General features: G+C 48.9%; 1 protein-coding gene across 1 annotated transcript in view; it reads right to left on the reverse strand.

Moving 5' to 3' along the window:
• Positions 1-18839, reverse strand: part of LOC123757639 (uncharacterized) — a 285082-nt gene that overhangs the window by 134082 nt on the left and 132161 nt on the right.

The following is an 18839-nucleotide window of genomic DNA, read 5'->3' on the forward strand; positions in this document are numbered from 1 at the left end:
TGGCGCAGACATAACATCGATACCGAAAGCAAGCTGAAGCGGCTCCGCCAGCGCCGCACGATACAAAGCGACAGTGTTAGGCATAAGATGACGGTCCTGAAACAACCATGAAAGGAAGGACAAGACCACCCGAACAGACAAGGAACTAACACGACGAAGACGCAAAAAGAAATGGAAGGACCGCCAGGAAACTTCATACTGCCGACGAGAAGAAGCCCTCAGGTGGGACACCAACAAGGAGGCCACCTGATCACCATAGAGATGATGATGGACTCAAGTAAAAAAAACCATACGCGAAGACTTGAGGAGAAGATCGAACCAGCCATGTGACGTACCGGCCCGATCTGCTGAAACAGGCGGAGCCGCGGGAAAACCCTCGGGTTCGGACACCGAGCAACCAGCGCCTGAAACTAAGGCTGGGCCGGCCACCAAGGGGCCAGAAGGACAACTCTCCCCTGGTAAGTCTCTAAGCGAGTCAAGACCTGGAGCAACAGCCGAACCGGGGAAAGAGGTACAGGAACCCCCACCTTGACCAGTCTAGCCAAAAGGCATCGACCCCGACGGCCTCGCGATCAGGGAAGGGCGCCGCATAAACAGGAAGACGCCGCGACCACGCCGACGCGAAGAGGTCCAACTCGGGGTGCCCAAACGTCTGGCAAAGCCAACGGAAGGACTCGTCGTCGACCGTCCACTCTGTGGAGAGGGGAACGAAGTGACACAGGGCGTCGGCCAAGACGTTGGACACGCCCCGCACGTGAACCGCCAGGAGAGCCAAACCCCGAGAACTCAGCAGACGAGTCACCCAAAGCGACCAACCCCAAAGAGACAAGGACCGCATCGAACCCCCGCGGTTCAGGCAATGAACCACCGGAGAGCAGTCTGAATGGAGCCGCATCGTCGATCCGCGGGCCACCCGAATCCTCCCCAGAGCAAACCACACTGCCGCGAACTCCCGCACCGTGCTGTGAGCTCAACGGAAGGACGGATCCCAACTCCCCTGGCCGGCCTGATGAGCATTGGTCACAAAACCCCAGCCGAGAGACGACGCATCCATGTACACATCGAGCGAGGGCTCGGGTAGGCGCCAAGGCACTGAACCCCGAAAAACCTGAAGAGGAAGCCGGTGACGCAGCAACCGACGCAAGGCATCCGGGGGTCGAACTCTGCGATCGCGAGAGAGGCGGAAGGGGGAACCCCAAAGTAACCAGAACAGCTGTCGAAGCCAAACCTGACCCGGCGGGTAGACCACCATCGCGAAGTTCAGGCTCCCCGCACAGCCCCTCGAGCAACCGCCGGGTGACCCGAGGGCCCTCCAAAAACAGATGAAGGTGGGACCGCAGCCGCAGGAGAGACTCCGGAGGGAGAGACAAGGAGGCGGTTCGAGAGTCCCAAACGAGACCCAGCCAAGTCCGAACCTGAGAGGGAACCAGATGGAACTTCCTCCAGTTCACCAAGAACCCGAACTCGGCGAGCTGGGAAAGAACCAAATCCCTGGCTACCAAGCAAGCTGACTGGCTGGGAGCCCAAACCAGCCAGTCGTCGAGGTAGGCTAACACCCGAAAACCTAGGAGATGCAAACGAGCCACCACAACCCGTGTAAGGCGCGTGAACACGTGAGGTGCCAGGTTCAACCCGAACGGGAGACAACGAAAGCAGTAACTCAGACGCCCCACAACAAAACCGAGACAGTCCCTGAACCGTGGATGAATCAGGACATGCCAATAAGCGTCCTGGAGGTCCAGGGACACCTTCCAAGCTCCCGGCTCCAAGAGGAGCCGAACCTGAGACAGCGTAGTCATCCGAAAGGAGGGGCAATGAATCCAGGGGTTCAGACGGGACAAGTCCAGAATGAACCGCAAGTCCGCGCAGTCCCGTTTCGGAACCGGAAAAAGATGGGAAACCCATCTGAGGGACGACGTTGTTTCGATGACGCCCAAGCGTACCCACTCCAAGACGACTCGACAAAGCGCAGGGGAAGAAACCTGCCCTACCAGCCCCGACTCCCCAAAGGGGGGAGGGGCCACCCAACACCACCGCAGGCCGCGAGACACGACCCGAAAGGCCCACGAATTGTGGGACCAGGCGCGGGCGAACAGTGCAAGCCGCCCCCCCATCGCCCCGTCAAGGGGGCAAACAGTGAAAGGGCCGGTGACCCTTACGAGACCCAGAACCCCACACTGCGCGAACACGGCGCCAACCAGACGAGGGAGGGTCCGCACGAGAAGCCAAACCCAAACCTGACACCAGAAGACTACCACGACCAGAGGAACCCCGAGCCCTGGCACGACCTTTCCGGGAAGACCCACCCCGGGACCCCCGGAAAACCAACAAGTCCGACATCGGATGACAAGCCGCCGACGCAGCCTGAATAAACTGCGCCACGGCCGACTCCTCAAACAGAAGAGGACAAAAAGGTGAAGAACGCCTAAGAGCCAGAGCCCAAGCAGATTCCACGGAAGAACCCAGCACCGCCTGCCGACACGCGAGATGGGAAGCATATAACAGGGAAACCGCATCCCGCAAAATCGGCGTGAACAGCTTCAACAAGGCAGCCGACGAACGCGCAGCCGAGGACAAGGTGCCGGACCCCGGCACGGACAACAGGCGTCCTCACATCCTCCACGAGCCAATCCGAAGACAGCTCCAGGAGGGAAAAGAACCGCAAGGCCGAAGCCAAAAGGCCCCGGGCGCGCAAGTCCTCCTCAACGAGTGCCGCCGAAAGGGTGGGAACTTGCACATGGAGCTGAATAACGCCCACATCGCAGGGAAGGGCAGGGGCAAACAAGCACTCATTCAAGTACTCAAGCTCGCAACCCAGGAAAACCTGAAGCACCGTGGAAGCTTCCCGCCACTCCAGCGTGCGGGAACGACAGAAGGAATGACAGGAATCCAGAACAAACAAGGGGCAGTCTGCTAGCCAGGACGACGCCGGAACCTCGTAACGGAGCCAGAAAAGGAACGAAGTCCCAAACCTAAATGCGGACGGATCCATTTCCGAGGCATAATCCGGGTCACCAAGGAGGTAAGCCGCAAAGGCCGCTCGCACCACACCAGGTTGGATGCGATAAGCCGAAAACCTCTGGAAGGACGGAACCGACGTACCCGGGGGAACACGGAACCGAACCCGGGGAGGTGCCGACACCAAATCCAACTCGTACGCAGAGGGGGGAAAAGAAAACCCCACTCCTTGTAACAATAAGCCCTGCTCAGAGGGAAGAAAAACCCAGGCGGGGTCCAGCGGGGCCCAAGGGTCCCAAGTCAGCCCCTCCCCAGCCTCGAGGTCCTTCACCACAGGACCCGAGGCCGAGTCCTCTCCCCAAGCCCCGACCCCACAAGACAAGGACAGACAGCCGGAAAAGCTGGAGGAAGGGGGGCTCACTGGTCAGACCGAGAAGCTTCGGCCTGGAGACAAGACTCGAATGCCTCTGCCGCCCCCCCAGAAGGGGCAACCCCCGAAGCTGCTTGAGTCTCATGATCAAGTAACCCCAGCTCCGACCCCGAAACCCTCAGACGCTTCGGGGCCGGAAGCAGGGAGGGGTGACCAGAACGAACAGAAGGGGAAGGACGAGGAGGTGCGGACTGAACCAGGATCGAAGCGACCCCCACCCCCAAGTCCGGGTCTCGAAAAGCAAAGCGGGGCAGCCCCGGGGCATCCGGGTGAGCAACCAACCGAGCGCGTTGCAACAGACGAAACCTAGACTGCAACGCACGCGCCGCCTGTACCCGAATAGAATCATCAGAGGATTGGGTAAATTGAGTCACAAGCAAGCAGCAACACTCACAGGACTCAGGGTCGAAAGTATCACCGACCTAACAGGCTGCGTGGCAGAGGCAAAAACAATGAGGGTCACCCTGAGACATGGGGACCGAGCAACCCTCAAACTCGCACACAGCGAGTGGGGACTCCGGGGCCACATCCATCGGACCCACTTGCCCCCTAGGGGATTCCCAGGGTCCTGAGCGTTTACTTTAAGAGGACTCGCGCTCAGGTAGTCCCAGGCAGGGTGCTGCAAACCGGCGCCCAAAACTACCAAGCAAACTTCTATAGCTGAACCCCAGGGACGTGTACACTCACGGGGACCTAGCAGGGGGCGCCACCGAGGAGAACAGTGGAAGGGCAAAAACAAACTGAATAAAATAACAGAACCCCCCACCAGGCAAAAACAAAAAGAAAAACAAAACCCTGCAAGAGGACAGCGAACCCCAAGGAACAGAGCCGGCCGCGATGTCGGGAATACAAGCTGAACAGCACCCTGCGCCCCTACCAGTGCAAACTGCCTCTTACCTGCCGGTAACAAGGGAGAACAGAACACCCAAGAGCCCAACAGGCGGCCGAAAAACCGAAAGGTAAAACGGACCAGCAGAGGCAGACCCCGAGGAGCCTGTGGAAGGTGGCCCCAAGCCCCAAGGGCAGTACTTACAGGGCACCTAGAGAAGGCAGCCCTAGGCGCATGCAGCCCCAGTACTGAAGATAACTCCTGGCTCTCGCACCCACAAAACCAACACCACACGCAAAGCACAGTGCAGTAGCGACACCGGAGCCAGAGCACATACCAGCGATACAAAGATGCGAGAAACAACTACACGGCAGTGAGGAGAGAGGCAGAAAGAAATTTTGAAAAAGGGATTGTGGACAAATGTAAAACAGAACCAGGTCTATTCTATAAATTCATAAACAACAAATTGCAGGTAAAGGATAATATTCAGAGGTTGAAAATGGGAAATAGATTCACGGAAGATGAAAAGGAAATGTGTGAAACACTAAACGAAAAGTTCCAAAGTGTGTTTGTACAAAATGAAATCTTTAGGGAACCAGATACAATAAGAATTCCAGAGAACAACATAGAACACATAGAGGTGTCTAGAGACGAAGTGGAAAAAATGCTCAAGGAGCTCGGTAAGAACAAAGCAGCTGGCCCAGATGGCGTTTCACCATGGGTTCTGAGAGAATGTGCATCTGAGCTCAGCATTCCACTTCACCTGATCTTTCAGGCATCCCTGTGTACAGGAATCGTAGCAGACGGGTGGAAACAGGCTAACATAGTTCCAATCTACAAAAGTGGCAGCAGGGAAGACCCCCTCAATTATAGACCTGTATCATTGACAAGTGTAATAGTGAAAGTATTGGAAAAACTAATCAAAACTAAATGGGTAGAACACCTAGAGAGAAATGATATAATATCAGACAGACAGTATGGTTTTCGATCTGGAAGATCCTGTGTATCGAATTTACTCAGTTTCTATGATCGAGCCACAGAGATATTACAGGAAAGAGATGGTTGGGTTGACTGCATCTATCTGGACCTAAAAAAGGCTTTCGACAGAGTTCCACATAAGAGGTTGTTCTGGAAACTGGAAAATATTGGAGGGGTGACAGGTAAGCTTCTATCATGGATGAAAAATTTTCTGACTGATAGAAAAATGAGGGCAGTAATCAGAGGCAATGTATCAGAATGGAGAAATGTCACAAGTGGAGTACCACAGGGTTCAGTTCTTGCACCAGTGATGTTTATTGTGTACATAAATGATCTACCAGTTGGTATACAGAATTATATGAACATGTTTGCTGATGATGCTAAGATAATAGGAAGGATAAGAAATTTAGATGACTGTCATGCCCTTCAAAAAGACCTGGACAAAATAAGTATATGGAGCACCACTTGGCAAATGGAATTTAATGTTAATAAATGTCATGTTATGGAATGTGGAATAGGAGAACATAGACCCCACACAACCTATATATTATGTGAGAAATCTTTAAAGAATTCTGATAAAGAAAGAGATCTAGGAGTGGTTCTAGATAGAAAACTATCACCTGAGGACCACATAAAGAATATTGTGCAAGGAGCCTATGCTATGCTTTCTAACTTCAGAATTGCATTTAAATACATGGATGGTGATATACTAAAGAAATTGTTCATGACTTTTGTTAGGCCAAAGCTAGAATATGCAGCTGTTGTGTGGTGCCCATATCTTAAGAAGCACATCAACAAACTGGAAAAGGTGCAAAGACATGCTACTAAGTGGCTCCCAGAACTGAAGGGCAAGAGCTACGAGGAGAGGTTAGAAGCATTAAATATGCCAAAACTAGAAGACAGAAGAAAAAGAGGTGATATGATCACTACATACAAAATAGTAACAGGAATTGACAAAATCGACAGGGAAGACTTCCTGAGACCTGGAACTTCAAGAACAAGAGGTCATAGATTTAAACTAGCTAAACACAGATGCCGAAGAAATATAAGAAAATTCACCTTCGCAAATAGAGTGGTAGACGGTTGGAACAAGTTAAGTGAGAAGGTGGTGGAGGCCAAGACCGTCAGTAATTTCAAAGCGTTATATGACAAAGAGTGCTGGGAAGACGGGACACCACGAGCGTAGCTCTCATCCTGTAACTACACTTAGGTAATTACACTTAGGTAATTACATGACCATCGCCTATAGCATCAGCCTCAAGAACTGAGGTGTGGGTAGCCGGCGTGGGGGGTCTGGGGCTCCCCCTTCCTCCTCCCGGTAAGGGGGGAGCTGCGCAGACAGCGGCGCGGCGGTGTGTGGCGTCACACTAGTTTGCTTGTTTACGGTTGGGGAGTTCTATCCACTAGTTCGGCTTGTGGTAGCAATTTTAACCAGAATAGGGGTTTGTTTTGAGGCACTTACCTTTCTGGGTGCCTGTTCCGGTCGATGGCAGACATAGAATGTTTCCAACAACACAGGGGCTTCTATAGGCCATTGCTCCTTTTGCCTCTCTGAGGGGGCCCGGTTCTGGCCGTGGTCCCCGGTAGGCCTAAGAACTCCATACACATGACTGATGCCAAAGTCTGACATTAGCATATCAGCCTGGGATAACTCCGGGGAGCCGACGTGGCTCCCCCCAGAAAAGTGGACGTGATCGGTGTCCAAATCGAACGATACTGTTTATAACTCTGCGGACGACCTGGAAGACCCACACACGCGAACAGGGAAGAAGGGAAACCGGATCAACCCAAAGCGCGTCCCCAGACACAGAAGCCATGGCGAGTAAATAACAGCGAAGAGCCACAACCGGACACAAAACATGATGCACCCCAGGCCTGACCAACCAAGCATCAACCACCCAAGGACCCCTCCAGAAAGCAGCAGTCTCATTCTTTGCCAGAAAAGGAGGAGACGGCTGCACTCGAACAAAACCATCATGAAGACCAAAGGAGCAGAAACTCCTGTGCTGGAGAAGAGCATGAAGCTCCCCAACCCAACCCCCAGGGGCCAATAACAGCAGAAAAAGAGCCTTGGAGAAACAATCCTGCACCAAAGGGGCCACAACAAAAAGAGAAGATAGAAAAGAGAGCACTCTGTCCAAAGACCAGGACGGCTCAGGCGGTGCACGAGCAGGCTGGAGGTGAAACAATACATGAGACAGCTTGCGAAACGGCGCAGAAGTAACATCAATACCAAAAGCAAGCTGAAGCGGCTCCGCCAGCGCCATACGATATGAGGTGACAGTGTTAGGCATAAGGTGACTGTCTTGGAACAACCAAGAGAGAATGGACAACACCACCCGAACAGAAATCGAAGCACAACGATGAAGATGTAAAAAGAACCGGAAGGACCGCCAGGAGACCTCATACTGCCGCCGAGACGAAGCCCCACAGGTGGGACACCAACGAAGAAGCCACTTGATCACCATAGAGATGATGATATACCAGAATCAAAAAGACCATACGCGAAGACTCGAAGAGAAGATCGAACCAGCCACGTGATGCACTAGACCGATCTGTTGGAAGTGGCGGAACCGCGGGAAAACCTCTGGGTTCGGACACTGGGCAAGCAGAGCCTGAAACCACGGCTGGGCCGCCCACCACGGGGTCAAGAGGACTACTCTTCCCCTAGTAGGTCTCCAAGCGAGTTAGGAACTGGAGCAACAGCTGAACCGGGGGAAAGAGGTACAGGAACCCCCACCTCAACCAGTCCTGCCGAAAGGCATCGACCCCGATGGCCTCGCAACTGGGGAAGGGTGCCACATACTGGGGGAGGCGCTGTGACCACACTGACGCGAAGAGGTCCACCTCGGGGCGCCTGAATGTCTGGCAGAGCCAATGGAATGAGTCGACATTGACCGTCCACTCCGTGGATAGGGGACGAAACGAGACAGGCCATCGGCGAAGACGTTGGACACTCACTACACATGAACAGCCACGAGAGTCAAATCCCAAGAACTCAGCAGACAAGTCACCCGAAGCGGCCAGCGCCAAAGAGCCAAGGACCGCATCGAAACCCCGCGGTTCAGGCAATGAATCACCGGGAAGCAGTCCGAATGGAGCCAGATTATCGATCCGGGGGCGACCCAAACCCTCCAAAGCGAAAACCACGTCCCCGTGTACTCCCGTACCGTGCTGTGGGCTCGACGGAAGGACGGATCCCATCGCCCCTGGCCGATCTGGTGAGCACTGGTCACAAAGCCCCCAGCCAAGGGACGAAGCATCCGTGAACACATCAAGCGAGGGCTCAGGTCGTCGCCAAGGCACTGAACCCCGAAAAACCCGAATAGGAAGCTGGCGATGCAGCAGGTGATGCAAGGCCCCCGGGGGTCGAACCCGGCGATCATGAGGAAGGCGGAAGTCCTCGGCCAACTTCGCAGTCGACAGGGAGGGAACCTGCACATGGAGCTGCTGAACGCCAACATCCCGGGAATGGACAGGAGCAAACACGCACTCATTGAGGTGCTCAAGGTCGCTCCCCAAGAAAACCTGAACCACCGTCGAGACCTGGCGCTACTCAAGCGTGCGGTAACGACAGAAAGAATGACAAGCTTCCAACGCAAAAATAGGGCAGTCCGCCAGCCAGGACGACTCCGGAACCTCATAACGGACCCAGAAAGAGAACGAATTCCCAAACCTGAAAGACGATGGATCCATCACCGAGGCGTAATCTGGGTCACACAGGAGGTAAGACGCCAGAGCTGCCCGCACCACAGATGGTTGGATGCGGGAAGCCAAAAACCTCAGGAAAGACAGAACCAATGTACATGAGGGAACATGGAACCGAACCCGGGGAGAGGCAGATGCCAAATCCAACTTGTACACAGAGGGGGGAAAAGAGAACCTCCCTCTCCTTGTAACAATAAGCCCCACTCCGAGGTTAGAAAAACCCAGGCGGGGTCCAGCGGGCCCGAAGACCCCAAGTCAGCCCCCTTCCCAACCCCAAGTCCCCCTCCTCGGGACCCGGGGCCGAGTCATCCCCCAGAGCACCGGCCCGTAAACGCCTGCGCAGCCGAATAAGCCGAAAAGAAAGGGGCCCACTGGGCAGACCCAGAGGCTTCGGCAGGGAAATCGGACTTGAATGCCTCTGTCGCCACATCGGAAGGGGCATTCCCCGAGACAGCCTGAGACTCAAGACCATCAAAACCCTGCCCCGACCCCGAAACCCTCAGACGTTTCCAGGACGCACCACAGTAGGGGAAGGACAAGGGGGTGCGGACTGAATCAAGGTTGAAGTGACCCCCACCCCCAACTCCGGGTCCCTATAAGCAAAACGGGGCAGCCTCGGGGCATCCGGGTGAGCAACCAACCTAGCGCGTCGCAATAACCTAATATGAACATGCAATGCCTGCGCCGCCTGTACCCGCAAAACATCATCTTGAGATTGGGTAAAATGAGTTACGAGCAAGCAACAGAACTCGCAGGACTCGGGGTCGAAGGTGTCACTGACCCAACAGGCAGCGTGACGGAGGCAAAAACCATGAGGATCACCCTGAGTCAAGGGGGTCGAGCTACCCTCGAACTCGAACGAAGCGAAGGGGGGACTCCGGGGACACATCTGCCGGACCCATGCGCCCCTAGGGCTTTTCCCAGGGTCCTGAGCGCTTAACAGAAACTCACGCCCAGGTAATCCCAAGCAGTTTACTGCTAACCGACGCCCAAAACTACCAAACAACTGTCTAAAGCTGAACCCCAGGGATGTGTACACTCACAGGGACCTAGCAGGGGGCACCACCAGAAAACAACCATGCATAGGTCAGGCACAAAAAAAAGGGGTAACAAGGCAGACCCCCCTACAAGGCGAAAACAAAAGGAAAACAAAACCCTGTGAGAGGACAACATACCCAAAGGAACAGAGTGTACCCCAAGAAGTGGTGACAACAAGCTGCACAGTACCCTGCGCCCCACCAGTGCAAACTGCCTCTTACCCTAAGGTAAACCAGGAAAACAAAAGCCCCCAGCACCCAAAGGGCAGCCAAAAACCGAGCAGTAATAAGGCCTAGCAGAGGCAGACCCCGAGGAACTTGTGGAAGGTAACTCCAAGCCCCAAGGGCAGTACTTACAGGGCACCTAAGGACGATAACCCTAGGCGCATGCAGCCTGAGTACTGAAGAATAACTCCTGGCTCTTGCACCCCCAGAAGACAGCCAACACACTCAAAGCACAGTGCTGGAAAAGCTGGAGCCAAGCACATGACCTCTGCCTCTAGCATCAACCTGAGAACTGATGGGTGGATAGCCAGCACGGGGGGTTTGGGGCTCCCCCTTCCCCCTCCAGGAGAAGGGGGCGCTGCACAGACAGCGACGCGGCGAGGTGTGACGTCATGCTCGTTTGCTCATTTCTTTTTAGGGAGTTCTATCCAGTTGTTTGGCTTTTGGTAGCAATATTTTCCCCAGAATAAGGAGTTTGTTTTGGGATGCTTACCTTTCTGGGTGCCTGACCCAGTCGATGGCAGACATAGAATGCTTCCAATCACACGGGGGTTTCTATAGGCCATTGCTCCCCATGCCCCTCTAAGGAGGCCAGGTTCTAGCTCACCTGGATCAGCTTTTCATGCTGATTTTTGTGTCATCTGCAAAGGATGACACGAAGCTGTGACTTGTAATTTTGTCAATATCTGATATGAGAATAAGGAACAGCAGTGGTGCAAGGACTGTATCTTGAGGTACATTTATTTGATTGACTGTTACTCTTTGTGTTCTGTTTGCCAGCGTCCTACGCTACCAGTTATTCCCACTGATCTCATTTTGTGTGCTATCACTCCATGGACACATTTGTCGAATGCCTTTGCAAAGTCTGTGTTTGCAACATCTGCATTTTGCTTTTCTTCTAGGGCTTCTATGATTTTGTCATAGTGGTTGAATAACTGTGACAGACAGGATCTGCCTGCTCTAGATTCATGTTGTCCTGGGTTGTGTAGCTCATTATTTTCCATAAAACTAGAAATTTAATTCCTAATCACTCTTTCAAAAACTTTTATTATGCATGATGTTAGTGCAACTAGTCTATAGTTTTTTGCCAAGGCTTTACTACCCCCCTTGTGCAGAGGAGCTATATCTGCAGATTTAAGTGTAGCTGGTATCTCCCCTGTATCGAGGCTCTTTCTCCAAATTATGGCTGAGCGCTCGCGCTACTGGTACTGTACATTTCTTTATGAATATTGAATTCCATGAGTCAGGGCCCAGGAGCTGAGTGCATGGGCATATTGTCAATTTCTCTTTCAAATTCTTCCGAGTTCGTGTTAATATCCGTTATATTATCTGCAGCTTGAATGTCATTCATAAAGAAGCTGTCTTGATCATCAACTTTCATGTTTTTACTGGTGTGCTAAACATAGCCTCATACTGGCTTCTTAGAATTTCACTAATTTCTTTGTTGTCCTCTGTGTACATACCTTCAGTTGTAATTAAAGGTCCCATACTGGTGGAGGTTTTTTATTTTGATTTTGCGTATGTGAAAAAATATTTTGGATTTTTCTTTATCTCTTGTATAGCTTTCTGTTCCAATTCCATTTCCTCAGACTCGTATGATCGCTTCAACGTTTGTTCTATTTCTTCAATCTCCCTGTTTAGGTTTATTTTCCCTTCTTGTGATAGTCGTGTCCTGCCTAAGCATTTCCGTTATTTTTTCTTCTCCTGTACAGTCGTCTGCATTCTCTTTCTAGAGTGGTCCTCTTTCTGACACTCCTCACAGGCACGTGCTTCAAACAGACCTTGTATGCTTCAGCTGTCAGTTGAGCTATTCCCTGTAATTACCTAAGTGTAATTACCTAAGTGTAGTTACAGGATGAGAGCTACGCTCGTGGTGTCCCGTCTTCCCAGCACTCTTTGTCATATAACGCTTTGAAACTACTGACGGTCTTGGCCTCCACCACCTTCTCACTTAACTTGTTCCAACCATCTACCACTCTATTTGCGAAGGTGAATTTTCTTATATTTCTTCAGCATCTGTGTTTAGCTAGTTTAAATCTATGACCTCTTGTTCTTGAAGTGCCAGGTCTCAGGAAATCTTCCCTGTCGATTTTATCAATTCCTGTTACTATTTTGTATGTAGTGATCATATCACCTCTTTTTCTTCTGTCTTCTAGTTTTGGCATGTTTAATGCTTCTAACCTCTCCTCGTAGCTCTTACCCTTCAGTTCTAGGAGCCACTTAGTAGCATGTCTTTGCACCTTTTCCAGTTTGTTGATGTGCTTCTTAAGATATGGGCACCACACAACAGCTGCATATTCTAGCTTTGGCCTAACAAAAGTCATGAACAATTTTTTTAGTATATCGCCATCCATGTATTTAAATGCAATTCTGAAGTTAGAAAGCATAGCATAGGCTCCTTGCACAATATTCTTTATGTGGTCCTCAGGTGATAGTTTTCTATCTAGAACCACCCCTAGATCTCTTTCTTTATCAGAATTCTTTAAAGATTTCTCACATAATATATAGGTTGTGTGGGGTCTATGTTCTCCTATTCCACATTCCATAACATGACATTTATTAACATTAAATTCCATTTGCCAAGTGGTGCTTCATCTACTTATTTTGTCCAGGTCTTCTTGAAGGGCATGACAATCATCTAAATTTCTTATCCTTCCTATTATCTTAGCATCATCAGCAAACAGTTCATATAATTCTGTATACCAACTGGTAGATCATTTATGTACACAATAAACATCACTGGTGCAAGAACTGAACCCTGTGGTACTCCACTTGTGACATTTCTCCATTCCGATACATTGCCTCTGATTACTGCCCTCATTTTTCTATCAGTCAGAAAATTTTTCATCCATGATAGAAGCTTACCTGTCACCCCTCCAATATTTTCCAAGTTTCCAGAACAACCTCTTATGTGGAACTCTGTCGAAAGCCTTTTTTAGGTCCAGATAGATGCAGTCAACCCAACCATCTCTTTCCTGTAATATCTCTGTGGCTCGATCATAGAAACTGAGTAAATTCGATACACAGGATCTTCCAGATCGAAAACCATACTGTCTGTCTGATATTATATCATTTCTCTCTAGGTGTTCTACCCATTTAGTTTTGATTAGTTTTTCCAATACTTTCACTATTACACTTGTCAATGATACAGGTCTATAATTGAGGGGGTCTTCCCTGCTGCCACTTTTGTAGATTGGAACTATGTTAGCCTGTTTCCACACGTCTGCTACGATTCCTGTACACAGGGATGCCTGAAAGATCAGGTGAAGTGGAATGCTGAGCTCAGATGCACATTCTCTCAGAACCCATGGTGAAACTGCCATCTGGGCCAGCTGCTTTGTTCTTACTGAGCTCCTTGAGCATTTTTTCCACTTCGTCTCTAGACACCTCTATGTGCTTCTATGTTGTTCTCTGGAATTCTTATTGTATCTGGTTCCCTAAAGATTTCATTTTGTACAAACACATTTTGGAACTTTTCGTTTAGTGTTTCACACATTTCCTTTTCATTTTCCGTGAATCTATTTCCCATTTCCAACCTCTGAATATTATCCTTTACCTGCAATTTGTTGTTTATGAATTTATAGAATAGACCTGGTTCTGTTTTACATTTGTCTGCAATCCCTTTTTCAAAATTTCTTTCTGCCTCTCTCCTCACTGCCGTGTAGTTGTTTCTCGCATCTTTGTATCGCTGGTATGTTTGGGGTTTGGCCTCTTCCTGTATTGATTCCATTTTTGTGTCTTTTGGTCTCTGGCCCTCTCGCAATTTCTATTGAACCAATCCTGTTTCCTAGTTCTGCATCTCTGTTTTGGTATAAATTTTTTTGTGCCTTTATCATATATTTCACAAAACTTGACATACATCTCATTCACTTCCTTGCCTAGCATCAAGTCTGTCCAATTATACTCACTAAAAAAATTTCTAAGGTCACCATAATGTCCTCTCCTGAAGTCTGGTTTTTCAACTGCTTCAACCTCCTTATTTTCTTCCAGCTTATAATGCATTGCATACTTTATTCCCAAAAAGACATGGTCACTTTTACCCAAGGGAGGAAGGTACTGAATGTCAAATATCTCTTCCTCCTTCCTGGTAAATATCAAATCTAGCATGGAGGGAACATCCCCTTCCCTCATCCTCGTAGCTTGTTTAACATGTTGATACAAGAATGTTTCCAGGATGAGGTCTACAAATTTACAGGTCCAAAAATCTTCTGTTTTAGCTTCATATGCTTCCCAGTCTATGGATTTCAAGTTGAAGTCACCGACTATCAACAGTCGTGATCTATCATTATCCGCTCTCGCTATAATCTCTCTCATTATTGTTATAAGACCTTCACATTTACTATCTAGCTCCTCCTTTGACCATGTGTTGCTTGGCGGTGGACTATATGCATTTATGATCATTAGTTTATCATCCTCATGGCAGATCTCTAGTGCTATTATGTCAACTTCTTGTGAATTGGCAGTCATTATTTCCTTCACCTTTAGGTGTTCTTTTACCAGCACAGCAACGCCACCGCCTTTCCTAATTTTTCTGTCCCGTCTCCAAATTGAGTAGCCCCTTGGGAATATGACCTCATTTAAAATAACATCTTCAAGTTTTGTCTCCGTGAGTGCAACAATGGCTGGTGTCTGCAGCTATATTACATCACTTAACTCCAGTATCTTTGATCTCACTCCATCTATGTTGGTGTATGCAATCTTCAGGAACTTGTTCCCCCTCTCCTTATTCTTCACTCCCCCTCTCCTTATTCTTCACTCCCCCTCTCTCTATTGATTTTGTTGGTTTGCCTTTATGTGCCACTTTACTGGTTTGCCTACTCCTATCACTTTGTCGAAAAAGAATTTATTTCTTCTTCATTCCTGCTTTCATTTAAATGTTTTGCCTCGGCGAGGTTCAGTTTCAGCTTCTCTCTATCTTCTTTTGAAAGATCTCGTCTTAACGACCACCCTTTCCCATCCTCATCACTTTGTAATTTTCTAGCATTCCTTAGTACTTCTTCCATCTGTTTGGCACCAGTTTAGGGTGATCCTCAAAGGTCGATCTTTCCCTTTTACGTACCTGCCTATTCTCCTGTAGTCGCACACATTCTCTATGGTTGTAAGACCTTCCACGAGGCCAACAATTTTATCTACTACTTTAGCTTCTTCTACAGCTCTTTCTGACCTAGATGTTATCGCCTTTTCTTTGCAGCCAAAAATGATCAGGGACTTACTCCGATCAACTGTGTTTTGCACCAACTTCGGGTTAGATGCCAATTCTTTCCTCACTTCTAGCCTAATGTTCGTTTTATCTTGGTTGCTGCAGTGTTTGACTTCCTTTACTGCTTCTTCTATTTTTTCCTTCTCCTTGGCCACTTGTGCATAGGTGAGTTGCATATCTTTCTTGCACTGTTCTATTCCCTGTGTAACTTCCTCCATCTGTGCTGACAAAAGCTGTTTCTCCTGTTGAATTTCCTTGCCTAACCTATTGTAGTCATTTATGTTTAAATTTACTTTAACTTCTTCCAAAGCTATTTTTAAGTTTATTTTCTTCTTCCATGGCTTTGCAATTTATTTCCAATTGATTCTTATCCTTGCGCAAGTCTTTCACTAAACCCTCAAGACATAAAACTTTGCTATTCAAATGGTCATTACTTTCTTTCAATTTACTAATTATTTCTACATGAGAGTTTCACTATAGTATCTAAATTTACCAACTTGTTATGTAGACTGCTAATATCAATGCTTTCTTCATTGAATCCCTCAAAATCAAGCTCTGTTTTGTTTTTCCTCTTGCCGGTGGCCATCTTGAATGTTCTTCTCTGCACTGTAAACACTAGGGCAACTTTTTCTCATCTGATTTTTCACTTCCCTTAGCACTTTCCTGTTATCTCACCTATTTTTCAAGAGCACTATACCTTTATGTTCTCTGGGACACCACTCACTACCATCAACCTGTACTACAATACTTAGGATTGTTGAAATATGCTGGAGCTCCTCTGCTGCAAGTGTTGACCCTAGGGGTGTCACCTTTTGAATCTGTGAATCTGAAACTGTGTGGGAGTTTTGTCGCTTTAAGACCGTCTCCCATTGAATGTTTGCAAGGTCTACATTTATTTTTTCCCAGTCGATCCTTTTATTGTTGAAACTGAATTGATTGAATACCCCTTCTCGCCTGTTGGGTCTCTTAGACCTACTACCATTATTTATGCTAGTTCGCACTTCAATGAGTTTATGGTCTGAGTATGTAGTATCTGAGATTGTAATGTCTCTGATTAGTTCATCATTGATTGTGAATAACAAGTCTAGTGTGTTTTCGTTCCTAGTTGGATTCTGTAATCTGTTGATTGAGCGAGAATTTGTCACAGAATCTCAAAAGTTCTCTGACCTGTGGTTGGTTATTTCCCGGGTCGTTATTTCCCGGTCGTTCCCAGCTATGATAGTGTGTCTGCCATTCTACATCTTAGACTTGGTAAATTGAAATCTCCAAGGAAGATAATATCTGGAGCTGGGTTTGCTAGATTATCAAGGATGTTCTCTATTTTGTGCATCTGCTCTGTTAATTCCTTAACCATTGTATCTGGCGGTTTATATATTAGAATAATAATTAGGTTTATTTTTTCTACCTTAATTCCAAGTACTTCTACCAAATCATTAGTAGAGTTTAGTAGCTCTGTACATACCAGGTCCTCTTTAATATACAGACCTACTCCTCCATTTGACCTAGTTTCTCTATCACATCTATATAAATTATAATTGGTAATCCAGATTTCACTATCCATGTAATCTTTCGTATGAGTTTCCGTGAATGCCCCAAATATTGAGTTTGACTCTAATAGGAGGCCCATTTATGAACTCAACTTTATTTCTTGAGTTACCACACCACACTTCCATCAAAACACTTTGATACACCAAGAGTACCACACTTCCCTCAAAAAGAATCCAGTCGTCGTGGTTAATAAAGACCAATGACAGTAGAAAGCGGGAAACACATGTTACACATGTGGGAGAGCAGTAAAGCTCGAGCTGGGAGGGTGTATACAGAATATCCCACACTAGCAGAAAGATGCTCTCCACCCTGGGGAGTTTGGATACCAAATTCTCATTCAGAGTTTGGTATCCACCTTGACCCTTCTATGCCCTTGTCATTAAGGAATTACAGGGTTTGGAGTTGTTGAGAATTTAGTTGCCTTGGTTGCTATTTAACCCATCCTGGTAACCTCCTTCCTAAATACAAACACAGGCAACTTACTTTACCTAAATAATGGCAATATCAACCAGCCCATATATAAGAAAGAAGAAGCTGCTGAAATACGGGATGGGTAGCTCCTGGGTATCATGTCAGCAAATGGGAGAAGCAGCCAGACATGACAACTAGCAATTAGCAAAATGTTTATCAGTACTTCATTAGTCCTTTCCTGTGTTTCCCCTTGCCTCAGTATGAACCAGCAGGAACGTCTGAAGAGACCCCCCCCCCCTGTTCAATCCGTCCTCTTAATAGAATGTCAATGCCAAAAACTGGTGTTGAATATAATGAAATGCCATTTCCTGGGTGAGCCCCGGAGACTCCCTGGAGCTATCGGACTGATATTAGCTATATTAGTCTGGGGCTTATATGACAAGGGGCATGAATGGGGCTTTGTGGACAAGGGGAATGAACTACGACAGGCCATCTGCCAGGACATTGGACACTCCCCAGGTATGAACCGCACGGAGAGCGAAACCCCGAGAAACCTGCAGACGAATCACTCGAAGCGACTAGCCCCAAAGAGCCAAGGACCGAAGAGACCCCCTGTAGTTCAGACAATGAACCATCGGGGCGCAGTCCGAATGGAGCCTGATCGCAGAGCCCCGAGTGACCCGAACACGCCACAGCAAAAGCCACACCACCGCAAACTCCCGCACCGTGCTGTGAGGCGACAGAAGAAAAGAGCCCACCGACCCTGGCCGGCTTGGTAACACTGGTAACAAAATCCCAGCTGAGAGACGAAGCATCCGTGAACACATCGAGTGAGGGCTCCAGGAGGCGCCAGAGCAATGAACTCTGAAAAACCCAAAGAGGAAGCCTGCAACGCAGCAACCAATATAAGGCCCTGCAGGGGAAGAGCCCAGCAGTTGCTAGAGAGGTGGAAGGGCTGCTCTGAAGGAACCATAACAGATGCCGTAGCCAGACCTGACCCAGCAGGTAAACCAGCACAGCTAAATTTAGACCCCACACAACTGCTCGAGCAACTGCCAAGTAACCTGGGACCCCCCTTAGGAACAGCTGAAGGTGGGATTGCAGCTCCAGCAACGCCACGGGAGGGAGAGACACGGAAGCGGTCTGAGAGTCCCAAACGAGGCCAAGCCAGTTCCGAGCATAGGACTTCCTCCAGTTCACCAGGAACCTGAAGAGCTGGGAAAAAACCATACCCCTGGTGAGCACACAAGCAGACTAGCAGGGAGCCCACACCAACCACTCGTTGAGGTAGGACAGAACCCGAACCCCTAGCAGACGCAGACCTGGGTAAGACATGTAAAAATGCGAGGTGACAGATTCAGGCCAAAGGGAAAGCAATGAAGCAGTAAGCATGCCGCCCCACAACAAAACCTAACAATTCCCTAAACCCCAGATGAATCAGGACCTGCCAATATGCGTCCCAGAGGTCCAGACACACAATCCAACAGCCTGGCTCCAAATGAAGCCGGACCTGTG

Source organism: Procambarus clarkii, chromosome 19, assembly GCF_040958095.1.
Source record: "Procambarus clarkii isolate CNS0578487 chromosome 19, FALCON_Pclarkii_2.0, whole genome shotgun sequence".
Taxonomy (NCBI): Eukaryota; Metazoa; Arthropoda; class Malacostraca; order Decapoda; family Cambaridae; genus Procambarus; species Procambarus clarkii.